Source organism: Coturnix japonica, chromosome Z, assembly GCF_054131305.1.
Source record: "Coturnix japonica strain WE chromosome Z, WE-NBRP24, whole genome shotgun sequence".
NCBI classification, from domain to species: Eukaryota; Metazoa; Chordata; class Aves; order Galliformes; family Phasianidae; genus Coturnix; species Coturnix japonica.
The window spans coordinates 32,809,031-32,832,821 of NC_140702.1; the positions used below are offsets into that span (position 1 = coordinate 32,809,031).

At 40.3% G+C, this 23,791-nt stretch overlaps 1 long non-coding RNA gene across 3 annotated transcripts in view; it reads right to left on the reverse strand.

Annotated features, from left to right (window-relative positions):
• LOC107306454 (uncharacterized) overlaps nucleotides 1-23,791 on the reverse strand; it is a 32,908-nt gene that overhangs the window by 7,108 nt on the left and 2,009 nt on the right. For 2 of the 3 annotated variants that reach the window (XR_001552124.3, XR_014939324.1), the window contains exon 2: nucleotides 438-23,479. This is a non-coding gene — a long non-coding RNA (uncharacterized LOC107306454). The remainder of the gene's footprint in view (nucleotides 1-437; nucleotides 23,480-23,791) is intronic. The other variant, XR_014939325.1, reaches the window with a different exon arrangement.

The following is a 23,791-nucleotide window of genomic DNA, read 5'->3' on the forward strand; positions in this document are numbered from 1 at the left end:
GGCTCCTTATGATATCATCTTAACTTCAGAGCTTTCTTAATGTAAACACTGAAGGATAGATCCAGGCATTTTTCTTTCACTTTGCACATCCTCTCTTTGGTTTTAGTGGAGAGCAAATGGATATATCAGGAGCTGGTAACCATTTGGTTTATTTTCAAAATGATTGTAAATAAATTTTAGTTATGTTTACACCAGACTGGCAGTGTTTTTTCCTTTATGTGCTTTTCTTTTTGAGGGAGTAATTGTAGAGCAGCAGTATAGAGCAAGTTTTAAAATGCTAAGCTTTAACTCTTTTCATCAAATATATGTTTACTTACGAATTTTCTCCTGAGTAATATGAATGTTGTACAGCATATTCTTTCAGAAATAGTATCTGTCTCCCCTGACAGCAACACTGCAAGTCTATAATACATTAAATATCAATTCTCTTTACTTACAGTGCATTGCTAGGGAATTCATGCAAACTGTGGTAAAAGATTAGGCCATATCTCAGGATCCCATGTTTAGAGCCTTGGTACTGGAAGCCATCGCTCCTATGAAAAATCCTTTGTCAGATTTTTTTGCCAACATTTCACATACATCTCTAACACATTAATCTACGGAGTTACTCGAAGTCAGGAATAAATATTGAGCAAAAAATAAGTGTGTTTAGCTCTGTAGAAATGAGTAAAAGTGTAAACAACTGAAAATAAAATAAATATACCTCAGTTTTGGTACCTTTAAAATTGAGAACTTATTCTATAGTGGTTCCTTAAGTCTACATGAACCATAATGTAAATAGCCCTACAACTCAAAGTACATCAAATTGACCAGACAGAATTTTAATCCAGAAAAGCAATTTGCAGCCATATAAGGCTCCGTGATTAAAAAAAGGAAAGTGCACAAAATAATCAATTTACAGTAATGGAGAAAAAAGCAAAAAGAGAGATTGTGAACAACAGGAAAATATTCACATGAAAAGCTACTTCTCTTTCATTTAAAAGAAGCCAACCAATATTTCTAAATAACTTTTTCATACTTGATATATATTTTGCAATTAAATTTTCAAGCAAGTTCACATGGGAAGAAGATCCCAAATTAGGTAGGGCATCACAGTGCTCAGTAAGGCATGATCTATTTGCTGGTATTCACTGACTGAATATTATGTTCTATAAATTAACACTATAAATGTAATTGCTAGTGATATGAAGATTTATGCAATTGTATAAGGATTTCAAGTATGCAAAGACTGAAAACTGTAGAGGAGATATATTCCAGGCAGTAAATTTCTGATGATTTAAAGATCAAAACTTGGTAATGCATGTGTCATTGCACATTTTGTGAGCATTAATCTTGTCCCATTATGTGGCCACTTCAGTGCAGTCTTCTATTCACCACATATCCTTGCGTTCCACCTTGCCCAGCGGATATCAGCTCTGTATGAAAATATTTCATGTGATTTCCACTTAAGTTCAGGCATATTAAAAGATAAATACATACATAAAAATTCCCTCATCAAGCCAGGCCATAGTAAGTACTGGAGGTGTTCCCAACCTTGGGCTCTATCACACATACTTCCTAGTGCTAACTGGAATTTTACAATCATTATGACTTACACATTTATTTGAAAGCAACTTATTATGTGAAGTCAGCTTCTGTTGGAAGTGCCTCTTGAAAAGCAGAGTTATAGTTGTGTTGTGCTCATTGCTGAAACAGAAGCAGCTGAATTACCTTTGCACCACTAAAGGGCATCATCTGGATCAATCGGCATGAGGAAATTTGCACCTATCAGGTGTAATTCATTCTGACATAGAGAAAAATGGTTCAAGTTCGTGAAGGCTTCCATGAGTGATATTAAACAAAACAAAACATAATGAGGGCTATCAGTTGTAAAACCCGTTCTTATTCTTCTTGAAAACCACAGTGTATATCACATTCATAGAACCAGAGCTTTAAGCAACTCCTTTTTATTCCTGTAAATATAGAAAGCATCAGGTAATTCTTTCTGCCACTTGGCCAACTGTCTTTGGAAATGGCTATTACACACTGGTAGAAGAGACTTTCCAAAGCATTGTAGAGGCAGGAGTTTTTAGAGAAAAAAGTTTCTAAAGACATTGGGGTCATTGGTTTGTTGAGTTATCACTGTATCAGATAGTGGCTTTTGAAAACTTCCTTCTGTCAATATTCATGGCATTTGTTCTGATCCCACTGCAGCGTTGATGGAAAACTGCTATGTAATCCATGGCCAGGACTTTAAAACAGACATTGTTTTGTGTGTCAGGTCAGAGAGCCTCATTTGTGGCAAAGACTGCCTAAGATAAATGTCAGGAAGGAAGGAAGGATAATGAACTTTTCACTTTTTGACAATTAAAAGGTTTTTTTGTTTGTTTGTTTGTATGTTTTTGTCTAAGAAATAGGCAAAATTCCATCAGTCTTCTCTTTTCCTTACCGCTGATATGCACCGTCTCTTTCTCTGTATGTAGATGGCTTAACCAGGAACCATCGGCTTCTGGTTCATAAAGTGCTGCCATGATTCCACAGCCAGAAAACTGGGAAAGATTAAAGTTACGTTTCAGGTATTTAAGAAGGCTTTTTTTTTTTTTTTTTTTTGCACTTGCTAAACAAAGAAAGAAAGAAAGAAAGAAGATAGATTATCAAAATATTATTAAAATATTTTCTTAAAGAGAAAGTTTGTTGGAGGGATGCCTGGTACTTGATGGCTGCAGTAACTTGCTACTTTACAGACCTCTCCTAATTTTTCTTTTTGCTGAGGATGTCCTTGCAAGGTTAGACAGACATTTGCTCCCTCCTGAAGTAGGACTTGCAGCTGAGGAGCATCAAGCAGAGGGTGAAGTCATAAGTCCTGCAGGTCATCAAAGCCCAAATTAAAGCAATGCTGCTGCGGCAGTTTGATCCATTTTTCTGGCATCATCTCCCCACACTGCTTCTTCTCTTCAGCTGTTCTGCTAGCTACTACAACTTGCCTTGGATTTGGTGTTGGATCAGCTCCCCAGCCAGGTCATGCACAATATTGAGGAATATATTATCTATTTACATGTGCAGATCACTCTGAAGCAGACTTCCATTTCTTAGCCTCCAGCTAACTCTTAATTTTAAAACAATTCTCACCTTCCATTAAAAGGAAGCTTGAAAGCAAAGACTTTCGCTCTCTGAGCTCGATCTTTTTCATCACAAGGTTGGCATCTGTTTCCCGAGATGTGATGGGAACAGACTTGCTTAAAAATTGTTATGTAGGTCGGATTTTCATTTCCATTACTGCTGCAGACCATTACTACTTTTCCACTTTGAGGAATGCCCCTTCCATTTACTTTTAACAGAATTTTTCCCATACACAATAAGACAACATATGTAAAATGTTCAGGCTTGTCTCTTAGCCCTTTCAGCTTATTTCCTCTTCTTTCCACTAGATTCCTACAGAGTACCTTGTTGTTTAACGTAATCCTTTTGGAATTTGTTTGTTTCCCTTTCTCTTTTGGACAGATACTTTCTCTATTAGGAGCCAGAGACCAGATTTTAATGTCCAGTATACTGTATTCACAGTATACAAAACTGATGAGGCCTTAATAAGAAGTTCCCTACCCTCTTTCCTCCCCTTCTGCTCCAGAATTCAGATCTTGGAAAATCAGATACATGGTCTGGTGAAGAGAAAGGGAGCCAAGCAGGGGCAAGTGGACATGCCTGAGCATAATTTGGTTTTATTTGCATTTTGAAGAGTGGTCATGTTGTTTGTAAAGGAGCAAAAATATTGTGGATAGAATTAAACCTGGAGGTCTGAGCAAGAATGCTTCTAATTGTGCTGGTGTGGGTTTCTACCCTTATCTAATGTAGAACCATGAATCTCTGGAATGAAAAATATATTGTAAGAGAGATTTGTCAAAGTTTAGTCAAGAACAGGAAGCTGGAGGAGCAACAGCAACTGGTAGCAATTGATCGCAAGTAATTTAAGTGAAACTTTACTGTCCTTTACTGCAGATTTGTGACAGTGCCACAAGATTTGATACTGGGAGATGTTAAAAGGAGTGTAAGGCTCCTCAGTTTTGATAGCAGGAACTCCAGAGAAATTGAATAATTAATATTCCACTTAAATGAAGGAGTAACTTCTTATGATACATTATACTGGCTATATTCCTTTCCTACTTTCTGAAAAGTAGTTCTGTTTTGTGTTTGTTTTGCACCTGCAAGCAGGGATTTATCTAGTTTCTACAGGTGAACTTTATTTTCATTAGTGAAGAGGCTGCTGAATTTTGCAGTTGAGTGTGGGTAGTCATGTAAAAGTGTGTGACTACAATAAGAGTTGACGCAGTGAGTCAACAAGAGGATGGAGATTTCTGTTTTTCGAAATGCTATTGCTGTTGAAGAACACTTTGCCCCTTTTTACCTTATCATTTAGAAACAGAGAGCAATAAATAGTCCAAGTATTACTGTATCCATCAGGAAGGCCAGCCACTTTGGGTTTTGCTGAATATCAGAAATCAAAGCTTTTGCAGCAAGGTTTCATTCCTGTTCATGTGCATGGAGTACAGGCCAGGATTTGACTGGAGGAGCCCTTGCTGTGAATAAATTTACAAAAGTTTGCTGTGCTTAAGCAGGGGCCCCAACACCACATCATACCTGCAGGTCCTGGTTCATCTGTCAAGGCGACTGAAAATCTCCTCAACACCCCAGGTCAGACACAGAAGGCAATACACATTACCATCTCTGGTGACAGAGCCTAACTGCTCCACCTTTACAGGCTTTGACAATGCAGTAGTGAGCTGCTCTAGGAAAACTACAAGCTGCAGAATCCCCAGGCTACAGGTGTGGCAATGGTATGGCAGTGCCCAGGGCTGGGGTATCAGAGGTCTTGTATGGGAGCCTGGCCTCAACTCCTTCAGATCTGTGCATTGGGAAATGTTACTAATGTTACTCTGAGGCAATCTGTTTCGTTTACATCTCCAGGTTTGTGAAAGTGGTCACTATTCTGCCCCATATACAAAGAAGTATAATAAAAGACTGCAATCCATGTGAGAAAGGAGAGGAAACAAAACATACAGGCAGTTTGATTCCCCACAAGACCCTAGACTGACAGGCAAAGTTTCCTCTTCATACATTTAAACTTGAAGGGCCCAACATCCTTGTTTTTCCTGATCTTTTCATCTTTCCAAATTGGCTTGGCTCTACGTTTTGAAAGATATGGGCAAAAAATGTAGGAGGGAAATACATACAGAAAGAAAGACGACTACCTTGTCCTATAATGGATAAGAGTATTTCATTGGTTATTTATTTTTATTGGTTTGTTGTTTTTTATATTTGGTAATAGCAGCCTCTGGTGGTTTGTAGCAGCTTTCACAGTTCCGTAGTGAATATGTTTGCTATAGAAGGGCTTGCATCAGAAACACCACTATCTACTCCCAGATGGAAATAGTACTTTACTGTGAGACAGCTTTCCAAGATTGGAAAATGATCTCACTCTTCTCTTACCCGAATTTACTGTGAAGTACTGACCTCTTCCCCATACAATACCTAGTATTTCCTTTTTGTGTTGGTGATATGCTTCAGATTATGACTTATTCAGGATGCAGAAAAAGCAGGGGGCTGCAATTGAAAGTGATCCCACATCTGGCCTCTGCTTTGAAGGCTCTGTCAACCACCTAGTGAAGGCAGGTGTAGAAATAATCATTATCCCAGTTTTACAGATAAGTAAGTAAAGCAGGCACAGAGAGACTGGTTCCCAGTCTGAGAAGTGTATACAAGGAGTGGAGGTGAGAAAGGTGGCAGTCATCTGTACTTAAAAAACGATGGAGAGAGAAAACAAGATGTATGCAATAGATGCCTCTGTTCTGATTTTGTTATGAACATTTACAGCTCAGAAAAGAAATGGCAAACCTGATTACAACAAGAAGGGTATAAGCAGAAACATCCTAAACATTTCCTGCTGTATTCTGCCCTTTTAAATATTAGATGCATGTGCTTCAGGCCTCGTGTGTCTGTTGTAATATTACATTTAAAAATGGATAAAATAAAATAAATAAATAAATTGATCGTATTTGCAGTTATTTCAGCGAGACAGCAGTGCATGAGCTCTCCCTAGTGGGATCACAGATGCCTGCACTGAAAGAGCTGTTGTGCTCTTTTCCTCTGTGACCTTCCCCCAGTACCCACACCTACTGGCCAAGTATTCACAAGAGTTCTGTTCTGCAAATGAAATTAGGTGCAATGAGGTCCAAAGATTCAATGACAAATCTTAATTCTGAGAGATGCACAAATCTTATTTCATATGACCCTCCTGGTTAATTTAGGACCCTTGAAAAGATTTTTTCCCCTGCCCACAAGAAAGATGAAATGAGTAACACAGACAGCAGCTTCCAATGAGAGAATAATTTCAGTTTGTCAGTGTTATTCAGTTTTAATGATAAATTTTTGTTTTACATCATTGCTTGCTAAATAGAGTTCTCCCTTTTGCCCTGGAACCCACATGTACAGCAAATGATAGTACTAATGATAAGCAAATCTCTTTCTTAGCACTCTGAAGCCTGGATTTGAAATAGTCAGTGTTTGGAACAGGCTGTGATTTTAGATAAGGAGGGTTTTGTCATGTAAAGTTTGAAAGTACAGGAGCATCAGCTAATCCCTTGTTAAAAAACTTGCCAGTTTTCAGACTGAATTGTGATTTCTTCATGGTTCTGCAGTGGTCATGGATATGTCTTCCTAAAACTGCATGTGTTTTTGAGGTGTGTTAACCTTCCTAAGGGGAAAACAGTGAGCTGCCAAATGAAGATACGAATATTTAAGTTAGAAACAAGAAATACATATTGAACACTGCAAGAGATTAATTACTGACTGAGTTAATCCAGAAAAGGACACTTTCACCATCTCTTAATGTTGTTCATGCAAGCTGGGTTGTTGTTCCAGAGACAGGCCTTAGCCCACAGCCTGTGTGGTTGGACAGCGCAATAGTAACTGCACAGAATTCCCTGGCCTTTGGTCTGACTAGATGAGTTAATGTTCTTTCTGGCTCTGAAACTGTGAATATACATTACAAAAGTTTAAAGAATTGAGAGTTATTTGTGACACAGATGTGCTGAAATTTTGCCATAGTCACCTTCCAAAATGAAGGATATGTTGTTTTTAATAACTGTGTCTGAGCAACCCTTTTTTTCATGTTGATCATAATGAGGTTACACTGGTTTTTGTTGTTTTGTTTTTTGTTTTGTTTTGTTTTGTTTTGAGATCAAGCCTGGACTGTCTGGGGTTATATTTTTGAAACTATGAAGACAGCTGACCTCTACAGAGTTCTGTGATTAACTACAGAAGACACATAATTTCTATAAAGTAGTGTAAATCACGTGCCTTGGCCTCAATATTTTAAGGTAACCAACACAATCTAGGTGTATCTGTTCCTTAAGTAATAATCCCTTTACGTTAAAGTAATTCTGCTCTTGCATGAAGTTCATTGAAGAAAAAAATCTACACATGCATATTTCAGCCTTTATATTTTAAAATATGCCCTTTTAGAATGTCAGAGTCTAAAACAATCCTGAGAAAACAGGCGTCCCATCAAGGTCTTTATCTAATGGAGAATTAAAGTACTTTGGAGGAAAGTCATTTGGAGTTATAGTTCTAAACTAAATTCTCTTCTTCTGAAGTGTCATTGTAGAACAGAGAGGAATGTGTAAAAAGTTTATTTGGAAATTAACAAATATATCCCACGTACATCCAATGCCTGAAAACTGGAGGTGACTCTGCATTCAGCTCAGCACCTTATCAAATGTTATCTTTGTAGGTGTCCTATCTGTAGATTACTTAGGGGGAAAAAAAAAAAAAAAAAAAAAAAAAAGCTTAACTTCATATCCCATAAGAACAATCACTTCCTGGCCATAGTATATATTCAAAGAATTTCTCTTTAACATCTCTGAAGTTGTCTGATGTAAGCATTGCACTTACATAACGCAGAACAGAGTGGTAATAATAAGGAACTGTATTCTGAAATCCTGCAGAGACTGTGTGAGTTTCAGTATGCATCTCTTGGACCAGGACTGGAACATATCAAAATATCAACCTCAAGCCAAAACACTGTACCCATAGCATTTCTAGGAGAAAAAAAGATTGGCAGGAATGGAAGCCAAAGAAAAAAAATGCACGGCATCAACTGCATTTATTTTCATTATATAATTCATGTTAATATTCTAGTTCTAGAACTCCTCTTAGACAGCCTATGGCCTCTGACAGACTAGGTAGTAGATATACCATAAGAACACATGGAGCAGACAGACTAGTGTGAGGAACCTGTTTCCAAACCTGATCTGTTGTTATCTAAAATCCTCACTCGGTCTTCTCATACTCTTCTATAACCTCATGTTCAGTCCTTCTTCCACAGATAAGATGGATGGTTAACACCTGCAAAAGGAGATCACATTTTTCCATATTGCTCCAGAGGTCTGAAAGCTGAAGAGTGGAATGAAAGCAATAAAACACGTTAAACTGGCACTATGTTTTTGATGTTTATGCTGCATATCATCATCATAGTATCATAGTCTCGTGCGGGTTGGAAGGGACCTTAGAGATCATCGAGTCCAACCCCCGGGATACCAGCCTCCTGTGTAGCAGAGCAGCACTTCTACCACTTGTGCCACAGGGAGGATTCAAACCCGGGCCTCCGGTGTTGCAATGCGGCATTCCTACCACTGCACCGACTGTAAATAGGGCATTAAAAGTATTGCTATTGAAACTGTGAGAGTATATCAGTATATCAACATGGAAGTGGAAGACCCTACTTTGAGAAACCAGCTCACATCTTAACTTGGAGGGGAAGTATAGCTCAACTATTACCTTAGCTGTTTGATTCTGTTTCAGTGGGTGTATGGACAAGAGGCTAATGGTGGCGGTGCCTGCTGGTAGCCCCTCTCACTGCCAGCTGCATGCTGGCAGAAAGGGCACACCTTGGGGTTTGTATACACTGCTATTACCTACCTGCTCTAACTCCCATTTGTTTTCTGCCACGTCTGCTGTGAGGGAATCCTACTCCAGGAAAGCTCTCTTTTTGAATCCACAGTCAAGATTTGACCCAAAAGACACTGAAGTTAATATAAACATTTCATTGACATAATAAACAGTGTTTTTTAATGAGACATATCTATGAACACACTGATTATTCCAAAGTGCTTTGTGAAATGAAGACAGTAGCAGCTAATCCAGGTCATAATTTTCCTACACAAGGAAAACCTCCCAGGCTAGGGTCATACTTCAGGACTTGCTTAGGTTTGTCCCAGCTATCAATGACTGCTTGGCTTTCACACAAATCTGCACCTTGCATTCAAAATAAAAGATTAATTGTGTGTTACAGCTCTCTTCCAAACAGATTAGCTTTTTTTGTTCTCTGTAATATAGAAGGAAGAGCTTTTCCCCTTCACATGCATATCGCATCATCCCTTTCCTGAAAGACACAGAATTTGTTATGTATTTTGTCTGTACCTTCACCTGCTTTCCACAGTTACCCTCTCAGAAGAACAAGCACACCATGGATCTGAAGTGGAAGATAAGACCTCAGGGTACTTTTTCATTGCCATACATAGCTTCTTTCATGATCAGTGCAATGTTCATTGAGTGTCATCTGTGACTACATGTTGGAGATAAGGGGCACTATAGGAGTGAGGTCCACCTCTGCCAGACCAGGACCTACTGAACACAACAGAAGCCATCCCACCAAACTCTCACTAAGAAATGTAAATTGTTGTCTATATTCTCATTCAATGCTTTCTCATCAGGAGACACAGCTGACTACCTAACACTACCTAGTGTTCAGTGCATAAAATAACTTCTGCTTCTAGAATGACTTCTTTGCACCTCCTCCCTAATACAGAAATTGAAATGTGGAGGAAAGCACAGTCCCCTGCATGCTCTTAATACTGATGCCACTGAAGTGTATCCATATGTGTGCTGTGGTGACAGAATGACTGTACTGCAACAAAGCAGAAATTAATCTATAGCTTGGGATGATGGGCTCCTGATCAGGGAAGATGGAGTTGCCTGCATATTTGAAGAAAAAGTAGCATATGTAAAAGTAATTTCTTAGTTGAAGAATTTTGGCAGGAGGTAGGACATCATTTCTGATGTATCACATATTGGAAAAGAATAACTCAGATCCTGGACCAGGACCATCCAGTCCTGAGGAAGGTGGTGAGACAGCCATTCCTGCCTAGGTGTGCATGGACAGTCTGTACATGCACCAATGCACGTATGTAAACAGACTATCGTTGCATAGGATGGAAAAGATGCCTGGCTTTTCATCGTGGTTTCTGCATGTGCTGTCTTTCACAGGAAGTAAGAATGACAGGATATGCCTGAGTTGAAATCTGATTGCAAATAAGAAAACTGCTTGAAAAAATGTAAAAGTAAAAAGAAAAAAGAAACACTGTGACTGCTCTTGGTTTTCATGATACATGAATAAAAGTGTCACTAAAGAGTTCCAGACCAAGAAATAGAAAAAGGGGATATTAAAAATAGAAAAAAATCTTTAGTATGACTCTGCTTTCCTTCCTTTCAGCCCTTCCTTTTCTTTATTCATCATCTTCAGTTTGATTTTTCACCACACATGTCCTTCCTAAGTCAATAATAAGGGAAAGACAAGTATCCACTTCTTTCTTACTCCCTAAATAATAATTTAAAAGAAACAAAAAATAAAACCAAAAAACTGATGTTCTGCTTTGATACTTTTCCAATTATTTATGTGTAAAACTCAGGAAAATGTCAAATGTGGATTCAGAATTACAAAGGTGTAATTAACCATTGCATCAGAATATCTTCCCAGCATGTGATTTATTTTCCTTACTGGGAATAGGAAATAGTATGAAACAGGAGAAACCATTAATAGATAGGGGACAGCAGAGCTGGGAAGTCCCAGCCCCACTGAAATTGGCAGGACCAGAATTACAGCCAGGTAATGGTTTCTTATTTTAGATCAGTATGTTCTGTTCCTCTAGAAATCTTCCTGAATATAATAAAATGTTTTTATTTGCCTTTCAGTGAGTGGGAGAGAAACACCTGTTATCAGGTGACCCCAGCACATTATTTTTGGCAACTACACGTTTGATTCTGAACTGTTCAGATTGCCTCTGCTTCTGTTGTTTGCATTCGTTGCAAGAAGAAAGAAGGGATGACAGAGAACACTCTGAGTGTTTCTAAAACCATCTTCTTCTGCAATGCCTCCTCCTGCACGCTGAGGCAGGAAGAGTTGAGGGCTCAAATCTCTGTACAACTCAGTTTTCTTTATACCAGTTTGGCTGCAAGAGGGAATATTCCTTTTCCTCCTGTCTAAACTTAGCATACTTTACATAATGGTGACTACTTATCTACTGCAAGACCTGTTCATTCTGGCAGAGCACTTGGGTCAATAGTATTTGTACACTTTGCTTGCGCTATAGGAGCAGAATTCTATCAAAGGAAGGAAATACTTTAAAATCATTTGAGTTCCAGCATGTCAGAACTCTGTGCATACTTAGTCCACCCCAAAGGTCTGTCTGCTTGACCTCAAGGTAGTGTGTACAGCCTTGAAAAGAGCTATTGAAGAAAACAGTGAGAAATCTCCACAAGACATGCCTTCCTTCTTTGGAGCTCTTTGCCCGAACTACACTGCAGCTATACCTGTGCCCAGTGCTGCGTACTGTAGCTCATAACCCAGTGACTAGCCTTCCTGGAGTGACCATGGACCTACCCCATTCTTGCAGGCTTGCACTCTGTTTCTGTATACCTTTCATAAGCACATGACTGGCTCACAGCTCTTCCTATTCACAAGAGCAACCTCACACCTGGATTTGGTAGAACCTGACCCTTTTGTACCTTTGATTTGAGTGAATCCAGCAAACACACTTCACATCAAGGCACGCAACACTGTGACTGCTCTCAGGTTTATATTATGTAAGCCTTAATCTTTTGTTAAAAGAACCAGAATGTTTATCTCCCTAAGTTAATTCCCTGCTGCTGGGAGAGGCTGGGAGAGTCTACCTATCCTGTCAGCGCTTGCTCCCTTCATCTCCCCTGCAGCCTGGCAGATCTCATCCATGCTCCCTAGGTGGTCCCTCCTTCTCTCCTCCTAGGACAGCAGCACATTTAGCCTCCTCATTCACCGTCAATTCAAGGCTATTTTCCAGTAAAGCAACTTTTCCTGAGGTTCATTGGAACTTCCTACTGCTATGTCAGCTGCACTGTAAATATCTCTGTGTCTTCCATCAGGGTAGTATTTTTAAAAGAAATCAATGTCTGCATAGCATTTGAACAAGAAAATATTACTCATTCTTTCTGCACCACAGTTTGCATGATCTTCATTCACCACATCCAGGGCTCAGTTCAAAACCATTAGAACTATTGCTTAGAGCAGCTTAATTAAACAGGCCTGCACTGAAAGCAAGACATGGAAAAAAATATATATAGTATCATGGAATGGCCTGGGTGGAAAGGGACCGCAATGATCATCCAGGTTCAACCCCCCTGCTATGTGCAGGGTTGCCAACCACCACAGCAGGCTTCCCAGAGCCACATCCAGCCTGGCCTTGAATGCCTCCAGGGATGGGGCATCCACAACCTCCTTGGCCAACCTGTTCTAGTGTGTCATCACCTTCTGTGTGAAAAACCTCCTTCTTGTATCTAACCTAAACCTCCCCGTTTGTCTGCAGATGTTAAAGGGCTGATAGGCTTCCTCCTGCAGTTCATGCCTGCCATGTGTCTGGGGGGCCACCATGACAACTGTTACTCATGTAATGGATACATGCAATAGCAAACTGGCAGCAGTCTGTCCCTGGAACAGCTGGACAGAGGATAGGTATCACAGATCTGCTTTCCATACCTACTAGATTTAATAATAATGATAATAAAAGAAATATTCATCCAATCCTACCTGGCCCATTTTGGGTTGGGTGGGAGTGGTGGAAGAGGGGTGTTATTATTATCATTATTATTTATTTATTTATTTATTTATTTTTCCCCCTTGGCATTTTGAAATATCAAAGCAATTGTGAACTTCAAGTAGAAACCAGGAATGTGGGGATAGTTACCTTTAAGACATTCTTTCTCAATTAGTCCAGATTCAAAGCAAAGGGTAGAAGGGGGAGCTGCACAGCTGCCACAGAGAAACAGGTTGAGAAAAGGTATCCTTCTCAGCTACAGTGCTGCAGTGTAGGTTAAACGTAGCTCTGCTGATTTGTGGTGTTTGCTTGCCTTTCTGAGAGAACAAATGTCAGTCTGGATAATATTTTTGTCAAATGGGTGACATCTAGCGCTAGCTTCTCAAACAAAGTACACAAGTTAAGAAAAACAGCAGCAGTGAGCTCTAAATCTTTCATACTCAGCTGCTGAAGATGCTAGTCACCTCCTGTGAATTAAGTGTCAGTAGGAATCAACAGTACTCAGTGCTATAGGAAATGATGGTCTTTGCTAAATGAATGTACCATCCTGTTAAAAGAGATCACACATCCTCTGTAAAAAGGGAGAAATCGTCAAGGTGACAATATCTGCTGGTACATTAAATCACATTTGAGCACATTAAGTAACTCTCTAGTCCTCACTGCCATCTAAGTGCTCTCTAGCTGTATTTTCATTTTCAATTCTGTGAAATCAGGATGATCTATCAGTCTGATTTTATAAACCAGATGAAGTTGCAGTGTGTATCATGACTGTTCTTCTGCATAGGTATCCTCAGCACAGCAAGCTACACTTTGGTTTCTAGAAATAAATAGGTCCAATATATTTAGCTTGCTAATTTGTAGACTTCAGTTGTTCGACTTCCCTGGAAAACCGCAGCTTGGCCAATCACTGAGGTGACACCAATATGATGAACAGCAAAATGGTGATTTATTGAGGCTGACACACACTTATACATTCTATGCCTTTCGTGTGCGCCCACTAAGGCTGCACACGTCACTGGTCCTTATTGCAAGGGGAAGGGCCTAATGTGTCACAACCCAAAGCCTGCATACGCCTAATACAACACTAATTCCAGTTGGTTCTCTGCTTCTTGATTTTCATCCAACTAAATATATTATTTTTTAATAAGGAAATGACTTTAAGTCTTTGGAAAAATAAAGAGATTGGAGTAGTTTTTGTATTCCCCCGTCCTTCTAATATCCTGGTACATCCTTGGACCAATATTAATCTCACTGCAATTAAATAGAAGTTAAAGAGATTGATCGCACAAGGATTACAGCCTGTATTGTATTTTCATTTTAACATTCCTGGTGTCTGTCCTGCAGTGGCCGAATCTCTATCTGTGTTGATTCCATGCTGACAGATCATGGAGCTGCACTGTTTAACTGAAGAAAAAAAATGAAAAAAGAAAAGAGCTATTAACAGTGATTGGAATTTTGACTACAGTTTGTGTCACCTGTGTGTCTACTTCCATTCAAGAAAGTGTTTACAAGTTTGCATTGCCACAGACCTCCCCCAGCTACACTCTGAATGCTCCCATTGCTGATACAGCCTGTGACGAGGTGACTTGCCTTGCCTTCTCCAAACACTGAACTGTATTCAATAGTTCTTGTTTTCACTTGCATCTTGACTCCTGAATTAGCTCATTTTTGCCTGCCAGTGCAGCGATAGCATACTCTCTTTTCATTTTGTATATTTCTTGTCTTTCTAGGACAATCACAAAGGTGAATAAGGTTTGGTTTGGAGGCAGCGTTTCAACCTTTACTAACACTGGACCCCACTACTCTGTTCTGCCACGTCAGAAAAAATCATGATGATCAATATTACAAAACATACACTTTTTAGATTAAGAAGCTTGTGAAGTAACCTACATATCTCCTGCTCATATAGCACTTCAGAAACAGAAAGAAGCAGAAGGATTCAAGCTGTTCTTTTTATATTTGTTGACAGTTTGTGGACAGAAATTGTTCTTCCTGCTGTGGGCACAATCTTACTGGGAGCAGTTCTTTCCACAAAGATATACCTTCTATCTGCAGAGTGTATTTCCACAGTATTGTATGGATTGCTAAGACCATGATAATTTTTCTTGCTGAATGGAGAAGAGCTTGCTTTGCAGTTCATTTCACTGAACCTCATTGTCACTCCAAGGTAGCTTTGTTAATGGTTTTGAAGACAGACTTTCTATTCCATATCCAGTTCTCCGTGAGCCAGGAAGCACAGCTGAAGAGGGAAAGAATCCTAGTTGGCTGGAGCAGGACTTGAATTACACATTATAAGCAAATCACTAAGCCCCATGTGCAACTCCAGCTGTTGTTAAAGTCACTAACCAGAACATACATTTGTTTGCAGTGGAATTTAATAATTTTTTAGAGCCAAACTGAATACTATTCATTATATCCATTTATGTAATTACATATGTATATGTACATTATTTAAGTGAAAAAGCCCCTAAAATAAAGGTAACTCATATTTCTAATTTAGAAACTTGGGTTTCTAAATGTAATAATGGGTACCAATTCAGCAGAAATATGAAAGGCACTAGAATTTATTGCATAATGTTTTGATTTTCTTTGTTTGAAAGATGTTCATTTTTGAATACCCAAGGATGACTATTTTCATTAAAACATGTAGCTTCCTGAAGATGATTTCCTAAACTTTTGCTGACTTCTGTTTGTCTACATTTTGTGGAAGTTTTATCTGCAGATTCCTCTTCATTTACTGTAGCCCAGGCAAGTCAAAGATTGGACACCCATACTCTAGATCATTACCAGCTTGAGTTCCTATGGCTGACAAGAGGATCAGTTCTTCCTCTAACCACTGGCAATGCACTTCTGACCTCAATCTCACATCAGCACTAGGGAGTTTGTGGTTACACATTGCTATATTACAATAATCATGGCCCATCCTGCTTAGAACACATATTTTTTTATTCATGTTGTCCATCCCTTGTATGTATTACCCCCTCCTTATCATATTGATCCAGGTCTCAGCAGGACTGAGATATAAAAGGAAGCATTGGGTTGAAAAAAAAAAAAAAAAAGGCATGCTGTTTTAACTGGGATTACTGCTGTGCAGCCATTATTCAGGTAGAGGAAAAAGGTTAGTGGACCTCAGCACAGATGGAGCAGCTCCTTCCTATGGAGGAAAATTTTCATCTGCTTCCACTGTCAGAGAAAACAAAGAGCAGCCCTTCTCCTTCTATTGCCTTATTACTTTGCCATTGTTTCACTGACAAAGCCAAAATAAAGGCAGTCTTAACTAGCATTTCTCAGATAATGTTTACAAAGTCATGTGATATTCTCTGAGTTTGACCTACCCTGTCTATACCACTACAACTCAGCAAAGGAAATGACTATACCACTAAAACTCAGCAAAGGACTTATAAGAGCAGTTAGGTTTTTAAAGGATTTTTTAAAGGAATTTTCCAAGATTTCATATTTTAAGAATGAAAAACTTTTTACTCTGTATAATCATATAGGTTGAAAGCAATTTCTCTGACTCTTCATGATAAACTTTTCGTTTTTCTTCAAAGGTCTGGCTGAAGTCCACCATTTTAAACCACCAGCTGAAAAGGTAAAAATATGCAGCAAGGTCAGAATAGTTTTCCCAAGTAAGACACGTAGAAAAGTCCAAGCCACTCTGTGACTGCAGCTACTGATGGAAAAGAAAAATAAAAATTAGAAATTTCAGATATAACTCCAATACTCAAAATATGCTACCCTTTTGGAACAGGCAGGAGGAGAGAGTTCAACCCGTAGATTATCATGAAATAAGTGATTACTGTTTTTAATGGATATTTACTGATCTTGGCTCTCATTTTGATGCCTTGTATAAAAACTTGGCTGCAGATGATAAGCCCATGGCATGGCTGCTGCATAATTGCTCTCCCAGTTACTAAATACAAAAGACTGTTATTTATTAGTCTGGAAATACCCCAATGTGAGGAGAAGCAGTTCTAAGGCAGTGAAAACATCACTGAAGCTAATTGTCCTTGCTTGTATTTATATAATGACTTGTATGTTTATAGAAAATTTCTGCTCTCTTGACAGGCATGCAAGATCAGCTCCAAAGAACGGATGAAAACAAAGTGGTTTTATACCACCTTCAGGGACGTTTTCAGGCTCAGATCAGACCAGCATGCAGGTAACTGTCAGACTACACAGGCAGGCTTCTGTAGACAGACACTCATGCACACAGTGTCTGTTCAAAAAACAAAAAACACAAAAATCCCCCCAAAAACAACCAAAGCTAGCTTATTTGTATCTTCACATGAGTTACTGATCACATGGGGAGGCAAATATCCTAAGGATTGGTTGTAGTGGAAGAAGACCCTGTTGAAGGGACTTGCAACCTGCACTGCTGAATAACAGTATTTAAATTATTCTTGTCACAGCAGGAACTGCCATTGAGTAATTCTTTAGGACAGTCAGAAATTCTCAACCACAGATCTCCTGCACCACTTAGTCAAATCTTCTGTGAGGGTGACTAGCAGCTCAGCCACTCAACTATGTTCATATCCGTCCACCTTTATAAACCAGTTCATTATCTCATCTATGAAAATATCTAGAAGTGGAGTTTCTGGACCACCCAGGGAATTAATTACAAAAGTGAACCAGGTGCGTACACAGGTGTTGCCCTTATACCCAGGAATACTATAATTACAAGTAAATGATTACTAATACCTCACTTCTAAGTTAAATCCCATAAATCTTGCAAAACTTTTGTACAAATAAAAGCAAGAGGTTCGGCTTCTTCTGTGAGAGGCAGGACATCAGTCCTAGTCAGCAGCCATTCCACTCCCTACTCAGCAGACAACAGAGTGAGCAAATCCTGATTTCATGAAATCATTTAACTGGTTGGATTGGAAGTGACCCTAAAAGGCCACGCAGACCAACTCCCATGCTCTGAACAGGGACACCTACAACTAGATCATGTTTGTCAAATCCCTGTCCCACCTGATCTTGAATGTCTCTAGGGATAGGGAATCTACCACCTCTCTGAGCAACCAATGCCATTGCTTCACCACACTGATTGTAAAAATCTTTTTCCTTATAACCAATCTAAATCTCCCCTCTTTTAGTTTGAAAATATTTCCCCTTGCCCTGCCACAAAAGACCCTGATAAAAAGTCTGTTCCTTTCTTACATACAGCCCCCTTAGATACTGAAAGGTTGTTTACCGGCCTCCTCTTCTCCAACTTGAACAGCCACAACTCTGTCAGCCTGTCCTTTCTGCGGATGTGTTCCTTCCCTTGGATCATTTTTGTGGCCTTCCTCTGGATCTGCTCCAACAGGTCCATGCCTCTTCTGTACTGAGGACTCCATATCCGGACATAGTACTTCAGGTGAGGTCTCAGTGCAGTGCAGAGCAGAGGGGCAGGATCACCTCCCTCACCCCGCAGACCATGCTTCTTTAGATACAGCCCAAGATATGGTTGGGTTTCTGGGCTGGGAGGGCACACTGCTGGCTCATGTTCCATTGCCATCCACCAGTACCCCTAGTTCTTTTCCCATAAGTACCCCCAAGTTCTTTTTGTAGAGCTGTGCTCAATCCTTTCATCCCCAAGCTCGTACTGATATTGGGGGCTGCCAAAATCTAAGTGCAAGATTGTAGCTTTATTTAATTTTATGAAGTTCTTCTGGGCCCTGTTTGAGCCTGCCTAGATCTCTAGATATCATCCCAACCCTCAAGCACTTAGATCACACCACACAGTTCAGTGTTATTCACAAACTGCTGAGAGTGCACTCAATCCTACTCAGTGCCACTGATGAAGATGTTTAACAGTACTGGTTCCAGCACCTGAGGGACACAACTTATCACTGACCCCCATCAAAATATTGAGCCACTGACCACCACAATCTGGGTCCTATCTCACAACTGTTTCCTTACCCTTCAAAGAGTCTACCCATCAAACTCACAGTTTTCAATTTGGAAATGAGGATGATGTGGGATACAATGTCAAAGGCGTTACTTAAGTCCAGATAGATTATGTCAGCAGCTCTTCTCTTGTCCAGTAGTGCAATAACACCACCAATCTTTGACTTTAGGATTGTAAAAATAATTCAGAATAGACCAAACATCCTTAGGAAACTGACCTTCAGAGAAGTCATAGCAGCCTTCTGCAACAGGAAAACAGAGAAAGCAGGATCTCACAGGAAGCATGGCTTTTCTCATGGGTACAGATGGACTGGATGAAAATGTGAGATCAGCTTTGCTCGCTTCTCTGTCTGCCTAAGTCCTGCCACAGAGCCAGGCCCCACTCACAGCTGAGTCACCCAGAAGGTGTCAAGTACACAGCAATATCAAACCCAGAAAACACGGTTATTTTCCACCATATGTGGTGTGTCAATGATTTTCTAATAGGAAGGATTTGCCATACAATGTGTATGAAAAGTGGCAGTTCGGCTGAATAAAATGTAGCTAAGAACTTTACCTGCAATTAAACATGAATGCCAGTGTGAGCACTGAATTGTTTTTCACATTTTTTTTTCAGCTCCAATCTCTGTAATTCCTTTTGCAGCCTTTTTCAGTTCTAACTGTAATGGAGACAAAAACAAACAAACAAACAAAAAACGCAAAACTTTGAATATCTTTTCCTAGGCTTGCTAATATTATCCAGCATTTAACAAGTGTAGCTAATCAGCAGTAATGTCAGGTATATGGACAATGTGGCTTTATAATGACTGGTTTTAAACCACACCACTTGCTTTCGGAAAGTAGTGAATACCTTCATGTATTTCTTTATTTTCTACTCATGCAGGCTCCATCCCAAACATTCCTAACATTTTCCTTAGCATTTTTGTGTCTTATCTGAAAACAGACAGCTGCAATACAGTCACAAGGCATTCTCTGCCCTGTTTTGCCTTCACAGTAAAGCAGTATGTGAAAACAGAGACAAGAAGGATGTCATGAACATTTTGTCTGAAATATCTGTCAATTGGTATGTTTCGTGCTCCCTGCAGCAGCCTGTTTCTAACTAGAAGTGAGCAGCTGCTTTTAAAGAAATAAAAAGCATAAGACTGCTCACAAAGCAACACTGACTGAGACCTCAGTGTTGACTGTTGAGAAGCTTTATTGACAAAGCCTGAGCCTCCTGAAAGCATCAGCTACTACAACTGCTTTCTACTTTTACTGATGTAAGGGAACTGGGGAGGAGTTGTTGCGCAATCAGTGTTGCTCAGCCAGACAACAGATTTGTACTGTGCACTGTCTTGTTCAACTTTTTCATCAGTGACCTGGGAGAAGGCACAGAGTGCAGCTTCAGCAAGTTCACTGGTTATACCAAATTGTGTGGAGTAGCAGACATAACAAAGGAGTGTGCTGCCATTCAGAGAGACCTCAACAGGCAGCAGTGATGGGCAGGGAATATCACGAAGTTCAGCAAGGGCAAGTGCATAGTCCTGCATCTGGGAAGGAATAATAACATGCATTAGTACAGGCTGGGGACTGACCTACTGCAAAGCAGCTCTGCAGAAAAGGACCTAGGTGTCCAGGTGGATGGCAGGTTGGCCATTAGTCAGCAGAATATATTCATGGCAAAGAAAACCAATGGCATCCTGGAGTGTATTCAAACAAATGTGGCCAGGAGGTCAAAAGAGGTGATCCTCTCCCTCTGGTCAGCCCTGGCAAGTAGTAGTGTCTGCAGTTCTGGGCTTCCCAGTACAAGAAAGCTGTGGAGCTCCTAAAGCAAGTACAGGAGAGGGCTACAAATTTGATTAAGGGGCTGGCATGTCTCTCCTATGAGGAAAGACTGAGGGACTTGGGGAAGGTCAGCCTGGAGAAGTCTGAGGAAGAAAACCATTTTCATTGGTGCCTGGTAAAAGGACAAGAGGCAGTGGGCTCGAACTGAAACATGCCTGTGTTTTAGCCAGCTCCACTGGCTCATAAGAAAAATCTTCTTCACTGTGAGAGCGACAGAGCACTAGAACAGACTGTCTAGAAAGGTTGTGGATTCTCCTGCTCTGGAGATATTTGAAATGGCACAATGTGCTTTAGGTGACCCTGCTTCAAGCAGGGAGGTTAGACTAGATGATCTCAAGTGGTTCCTTCTAAACCCAACCATTCTGTGATTCTGTGATTTTGTAATAGGAGCAGTAAGGCTGTGCTGGCTGGCCTGCAGACATACCATTCAGATCCACTCTTCCACAGACTGCAAATAAGTTTTTGTCACAGATTCTTTCAAAGACTGCTATTCATCCTTTTCAAGATTTTACTGAAACCTTGGGGGCAGTTTCAGTAGTGGTTTGGTCAGTTTTAAACCACTATATTTTTAAAAGATGATATTTATTTCAAAATAAGTAACAGTTGCTTTTGAAATATTTCTTTTGTAATAACCTCCTAATAACTTACTGCATATGTTCTGTTAATTGACAGCAGTCACACAGAGAAGTAATTCAACAAGATGAGTAGTAGTTATGTTCCTCAGCTTAAGCAGAGACCTTTTCAGCATGTTAAAAAGGAAGAAAAATGTGCAATCACTAGAAATTTTTGTGCCACTGTTGCCTTGACTGTGTGATAGCTGTGTGAACAATCTTGCAGCTTGTGATCCTAAAACAAGTAACAAAAAAAATCAAAGTATGGCAAGCTGCTAAGGTTGATCTTTGTATGCAGTGGGCAAGATAAGCTCAAGTGGCCAATGAGGCCAGTGGCATCCTGGCTTGTATCAGGAATGGTGTGGTGAGCAGGACTAGGGAAGTCATCCTGCCCATGTACTCAGCATTGGTGAGACTCAACTTAGAGCACTGTGTTCAGTTTTGGACACCTCAATGTAGAAAGGATGTTGAGGTGCTGGAGCAGGTCCAAAGAGGGGCAACAAGGCTTGTGAAGGGCTTGGAGAACATGTCCTATGAGGAGCAACTAAAGGAACTGGTACTGTTTAGTCCAGGGAAAAGGAAGCTGAGGAGAAATGTTATTGCTCTCTTCGAATACCTGAAAGATGATCGCAGTGAGAGTGGGGCAAGTCTCTTCTCACTGGTGACAGGTGACAGGACAAGGGGAGATGGCCTCAAGTTGCACCAAGGTAAGTTTAGGTTGGATGTTAGGAAACACTTCTTTACAGAAAGGGTTGTTAAGCACTGGAATTGGCTCCCCAGGGAGGTGGTTGAGTCACCATCCCTGGATGTGTTTAAAAACCACTTGGATGTGATATTCAGGGACATCATTTAGCAGAGTGTTGTTAGGGCTAGGGTAGTAGGTTGCAGTTGGACTTGATCTTTAAGGTCTTTTCCAATCCGAGCAATTCTATGATTCTATGAAAATGGAAACAGAACAGAACAGTGAAGTCTTCTGAGAGTTGTCGTATAAGTTTCTTCTCTTCTGAGACAGGTAAATGGAACTACTGACAATCCACAGAACTTCAGCTTTAACTCTTTAACTCCCAGTGCACTACATGATGTATAACGTAGAATACCAATAACAAAAGACATAAAACCATGTCACACACTCATGGATAATCTGCAAGATACAGCCCATGTTCAAGTCCACTTCTCAGTAGTGAATCCATCTATATGTTGTAACTCTTACAAGTGGTATTATGTACCCACCAAGCTAAAGATAATTCACCTTTATGTTACCAGTCCAGACCCACCTGGGAAACTTCAGTCCTAGTCCTGATTCGACTGATAGTTGTTCTGATGTACTTCAGTGGCACAACACTTTGCTACATGAGCTGCAAATTTCTAGCATTCAGCTAGCATAGCTTACAGCTGCACAGGATTTCTGGGACTGAGTTATACAAGCTTTCAATCACCTAGGCAAACCCTCTGCAGATCAGATCAAATTCTTAGTTATCAGCATGTGATGCAGTCGTAACTCAGACTCAGGCTCTACAGAAAAGAGAATGAGTTTTTTCTCTAGGAAAGAAAATTATGGTGGAGGCATCCCTGCCACTAGGAAATCATGTGTTCTGTCACGACAGCAGCTGTGGCAGCCTGAGCCCCAGTTAGGGCTTGCAGCTGACTGGTTTTAGGGAGAGTGCTCCCTGTTACATTTCCCTGTTCCAGAACAGGTGTCATCTCCTCCTGGAAGATCCGCACCTGGGCACTGAAAACACTGATGGGTTTGATTCATCAGTGTTAAACTGCTAACCCAGGCTACAGGCCTGTCAGCCTGACCTCAGTACCAGGGAAAGTTATGGAGCAAATTGTCTTGGGTGAGATCACATGGCACGTGTGTGGCATACAAGGCCCAGACAGCATGGCTTCATGAAAGGCAGATTGTGCTTGACCAACCTCATCTCCTTCTACAGCTGGGTGACCAGACTGGTAGATGAGGGAAAGGCTGTTGATGTAGTCTACATAGAAAAGTGGCTTATCAACTCCATCTTCCATTTCCTTGAGGACTCCGGAATGAATCTTGTTGGGTTCCAGGGATGTATCCCAGGCTCCTCAGGTGGCCTCAGAGTTGATCTTCTTTTATGAATTTTGTTCCTGCTGTGACGGTCAGAGAAAATTGGTCACCTCTGGGTGAGGGATGAGTCCAGCTGACTGTCTTGTAAGCCCTGACAGCATCCCAAGAAACTGTTAAGCCATAGGAGAGTGTCTGGTGTCACTTCTCTCAATTTGATGGTGTCTCAACCAGTCCTGGAACTGAGACAAGAAAAGGCTCCATAAGTCCAGCCACTGGGGCCTATAGGTAAGGACATGTATAAGTCTAGGAGGGCCCGTTCCTTTCACATCTGACAGGTTAGATGCTGGATCCAGGACTGGTGATCTCTCTCTCTACGCCCCCCCTTTCACTCTTTCCTCCTAAAGTTGCTAAGACAAAATTTCCCAAAAGTTAAGTAACTCAAGGCTTAATCCAATTTCCCATAAAACTGCACATCTTTGGTAGATATAATTGTGAGAGGGCCAACACCTACAGGATAGCTGTTCTATATAGATTTCCCATTAAAGGAAACA